Genomic DNA, 5244 nt, shown 5'->3' on the forward strand with positions numbered 1-5244 from the left:
CCCAGGACTTTGGCTCTATGTCTCCTTCTACTCTTAGTTGCAGGAAAATTGTTACATTAAGGAATCCCTGTTTTGAAAGTTTCAAGATTTCTTAAAATTCATTTGCTGGTCTCAGCATTTTTAATTGACGTGTAATTAAAATAGTGTTATATCAGCTTCAGGTGTACAACCTAGCGTTTCAACAATTCTATACAATACTCCGTGCTCACCACCGTAAGTGGAGTCACCAGTAAGCCTTGCAATTTATTTTTAAATTTAAAATTTGAACAAGAGTAGAGATTGCCTATCCTTATACCTACCTTTGTAGTCAGGTCCCATACCCCCAAAGCACCTGTGTCCCCCAAATATCTTCCCGATTCTTACACTCAGAATCCAGAAGTGAACATTTGGAAGATTAATAAGCAATTCTTACTCCCAAAGGTCTATATGGTTAACATAAAGTTATTTTGGGGGGTATTGTGACAAAGGTCATTGATCATCTGAATCCTTGTTTTAGTTGATTCAACAGCAATGATGTCACAGTCTCTCCCCTCCCACCACCATTTTTATTCCTATGAGAGCATGTCTTCCTTATAATAGTGAAGGCGTGGAGACACCAGAATCAGGAAGATAAATAGAAATTAGAGAAGCCTCAAACCAAATCACAATTTCCTGTATAACAAGGATCTTATGGCATACAGATTCGTTTAAACTCATAGAAGCTGAGAGTAGGATGGTGGTTTCCAAGGGCTAGGGAGAGGGGAAATGGGGAGTTGCTGCTCAATGGGTATAAAGTTTCAGTTAAGCAAGACAAATAAGTTCTAGAGATATCAGTATAATATCATGCTTATAGACAACAATACTGTACTGTTCGCTTATAATTTGTTAGGAGGGCTGATCTCACATTTTATGTTCTTACCCCAATAAAAACAGAATGAAGATTGATGAGAAGATTAAAATTCTTAATTCAGAACAGTTTCATGGACTAAGGGTTGTTCTGGGGCAAACAGCCAGGTTTTGGACTTCCTGTCTCTTCCTCGTAAGAAGGCCCAGCACCGATCTCTGACAAAGAAGGGTCGGAGTCTCTTTTGAGATGAACTGCTATTATAGCAAGGGAACTGGGTGGGTATAGAATCACATGTAATAATTTATCTTCAAGTGGATTGGCTACTCTGTATTTATCCATTGATCATCTGTGCACTGGTAGACAGGCAATGGGTATTTCCATGATTAATTTGCGTGAACTGGTACTCATATGCAGAGTTAGGAATTCCGGCTTTGTAATGTAAGCACATTCTGGTATTTTCAGCTGTCATGGACACTGGGTTTGGAAGATCATGACTCTTGGAAGCCTTAGTACCTTCATCTACTAAATGAAAAGAATACCTACCTTCTGAAGATACCAGCTTAGATTTCTTGCATGTTCTAATGGGCCAGCATGCATGTCCTGTAACCAAAAGCTCAGCATAGCCTGCTTCTTGAGCAAGAAAATAGAACTTCACACCCTCTTTCTCTTAGCTCACCTCCACTTGTTCTGCTAAAGAAACTCTGGGACCACAAAGAATTTAACTCACTGGAATTTAAAGAATAGAGCCCGTGCTTGCCCATTTCCACGATTCAGTTTTCATTTTTAAAAAATCGGAAATGCGGGGCGCCTGGATGGCTCAGTCGTTAAGCGTCTGCCTTCGGCTCAGGTCATGATCCCAGGGTCCTGGGATCGAGCCCCGCATCGGGCTCCCTGCTCCGCGGGAAGCCTGCTTCTCCCTCCCCCACTCCCCCTGCCTGTGCTCCCTCTCTTGCTGTCTCTCTCTCTCTGTCAAATAAATAAATAAATAAAATCTTTTAAAAAAATCGGAAATGCCTAATGCAGACTGAATTTATTGAACCGTCTTTCTGGGAGACAAAGGGGGTGAAAGGAAGAAGTGCCCCCCCCAAAGGTATCCTCTTCTGAATGTTCAGCCACCTTCTCACCTCCCTCAACAATCCCCTGCTATTTGCTTTATGGCTTAACAAATGCATAAGGCCATATTCTGTTTACTGCTTTCAGCAGTTTGAGTGATCCATGTGGCTTCCTCCCCTGGAGGAATCGCACCGATAAATTATTGCATACAATTACATAAAATAAATTTAAACTGGATAGGGTGAGTAGCAGGCAGGCTAGTCTTTCTGAGTGTTTCTACTGAGTTAATCCCTGGTGAAGAGGGAAAATCGCTGCATATAAATGAGATCTTGCTGCTGTCTAAACCAGCTGATAAATGATACCATCTGCTGGAAAAGAATTCTCAATGCCCTCGCCACTCCCCCCACCCACTTACAAGAATAGCCATTCTCCATTCATTATGCACTGGCTTCCATATTCGAGGAGGCTGTTGGGCTGGGGTGCGGTGGGAGGCTGTCACCTTACCCCAGTGGTAGAGGGTTCTAGCCGATTGACTTAACACTCTAAACCTGGTTCTCCAGGTGGCCAAACAGCCCACATTTTCAGGACACTGATCATTCCTAGGGTTCAGCCTGTGGCCTACATCAGTGTTCTCAAACTTGGCTGCACATCAGCATCCTCTGGGGAGCTTTCACTCAGGTGATTCCAAAGCACGGCCAAGTTTGGAAACCAGTGGCCGAAATTAGTACTTCTCAAATTTCTGTGAATACGAATCCCCTGGAGATCCTGTTAAAATGCAGATTCCGATTCCGATTTGGGGCAGGGCCTAAGATGCTGTATGTGTAACACGCTCCTGGAGAAGCCCTCCCACTGCTGATCTAGGGCACATTTTGTGTAGCTCATTCTTCTCAGGAGCGTCACGATCTAACTCGGTGCTTTTCAAACTTTCTTCTTAAAGCTATGAAGCCCTTTCTTCAAATCCAAGCTCACAACGTGTAGAGCTGGTGTGGTTCTGCAGGGGGAGGGCCAGAACTCATCCACAAAGCTAATTGGCCAGGTGCATAGGATGCACACTCCTGCACACACACACACACACACACACACACACACACACACACACTGTCACGTCTTTTGCATGAAGTTAACTCTTCTTTGCAAGGTGAGAACTTTGATTAGACAATAATTGAATTTCTGGATGTGTCTTCAGGGTTCTTATTTGGGGGAGGTTTTCAGCCTTGCGTACATAGCCATAAATGGTTGGCTTCCACACATACACACAGCCCCCTGGAGCACCCTGCCCGACCCAAAGCTTCAGGGCTCTTCCAGCCCACATCGAAATGAACCCAGAGGAGATCGTGTCAGAGCTCGACTGCCCATTCTCAGAAACAAATTCAAACACAGAGCAAAAGCTGGACCGTTTAAGGCCATCAATGCCACCCACTTTCATGTTCTTTCTAAAACAGATCACTAATTTTCTTCATTCATTCATTGATCATCTGCCTGCTTCCGTAAAAATATAAGTTGCACGAGGGCAAAGGTCTGCTCTGTCTTGTCTCCAGTGTAGCCCCATATTCAGAACTGTGCCTGGCACACCGTAGGTGTTCAGTAAATACCTATGAAATGATTGCATAAATAAAGGCCACCAAAAATTCTCATTCCTCTTAATCCAAACCAGACTGATCTGGACATTCCCTTGATTTGCTGTCCAAGTCAGCCTCACCAATACCACCACGCTGGGCTTCTATTCTTTCAGCCCTGTGGTTGTTGACAGCTGAATTGTACAGATCTGTAGCTCCAAAGAAATATGTGAGCCGGCTAAATGAAGATGGAAGTCACGGGCGTATACATGGCCACTGAAGCAACAGTGATGGATAAAACTGCCCAGGAGGAGAGTGTGCAGATGGCCCAGGCCTGAGCTCTCACGAACTGAGTCTTTACTTTTTTTAAAGATTTTATTTACTTATTTTGACAGAGAGAGAGAGAGAGACACAGCGAGAGAGGGAACACAAGGTTGGGGGGTGGGAGAGGCAGAAGCAGACTCCCCACTGAGCAGGGAGCCCGATGAGGGACTCGATCCCAGGACCCTGGGATCATGACCTGAGCCGAAGGCAGACGCTTAACGACTGAGCCACCCAGATGCCCTGGATTCAATCTTTAAAAAAGAAAATTATTGGGGTGCCTGGGTGGCTCAGTTGGTTAAGCGTCTGCCTTCGGCTCAGGTCATGATCTTAAGGTCCTGGAATCGAGTCCCGCATCAGGCTCTTTGCTCAGGGGGGAGTCTGCTTCTCCTTCTCCCTCTGTGCTCACTTGCTCTTTCTCTCAAATAAATAATAAAAAAAATTATTCTCCATGCTTTGCTGTACCTCCCCAACATGCCCTACTCCACTGCACACAAACCTGCACAATCAGACTATCACAAATTCCTTCAACCCTAACGTGATTTCTAGATGCTTACTATTCTGAAGAGTACTTTCGACATATTCATCTATCAGTTTATCAATGTCCTCTTAAAAATGTATTTTTTTTTGCTACCAAAGAAATTACAAATAGAACCAGTATCAACCCCACTGCTCCATTCCTTCAACTGTAGCAAGCATCATTTAAAAGAATCCTCATGAAGTAAAGGTAATGGAAGAAGGGGTTAAAAATCAAATACCAAGTCATTTACTTTTAATGATTTCTCTTCAGGGTTATTTTGCCAAAAGGTGTGTGGCAGTACAGAAATGAGATAATTACTAGATTTTTTTTTTCAAAAGAGCGTAGACATGAACAAATTAGAAAATCTTCCAAGATAATGAAAAATAGCTCTAATATTTGGAAACTTACAGCAGCATTTGATTTTGCTGACCGTCAGAAATTCTAACTCCTGAAGAAAAATATTTGAGGAAGTGGTGCCAAAAAAAGAAAAAAAAAAAGCAAGCCTTGGCTAGTCATGAAAAAATGAATGGAAAACACCAAGATCAATGACGGTGGCGTGTAAACTTACTTGTACAAAAGTCCTCTTCCTCAGTTTAGTTACTATTCTCTGTTAACTGGGTGTGTTATTCAGTAAGTCCCAAAGGGAAGCAAGTCTAGCTGTGGCAGGCAGCCTCTAAGATGGCCCCCAGTGATCCTAGCTGGCTGGTATTCACACTTTCGAGTCATCCCTTCCTTTTCCGCATGGACTAGACTTATTCACTGACTTCCAACAAACAGTTTTAGAGAAGTGATGGCATGTCACTTCTGAGGTTAGGTTATAAGAAAGTGGCTTCCAGGGGCGCCTGGGTGGCTCAGTCGTTAAGCGTCTGCCTTCGGCTCAGGTCACGATCCCGGGGTCCTGGGATCCAGCCCTGCATCGGGCTCCCTGCTCAGCAGGAAGCCTGCTTCTCCCTCTCCCACTCCCCCTG

Source organism: Leptonychotes weddellii, chromosome X, assembly GCF_054177405.1.
Source record: "Leptonychotes weddellii isolate Sample4059 chromosome X, ASM5417740v2, whole genome shotgun sequence".
NCBI classification, from domain to species: Eukaryota; Metazoa; Chordata; class Mammalia; order Carnivora; family Phocidae; genus Leptonychotes; species Leptonychotes weddellii.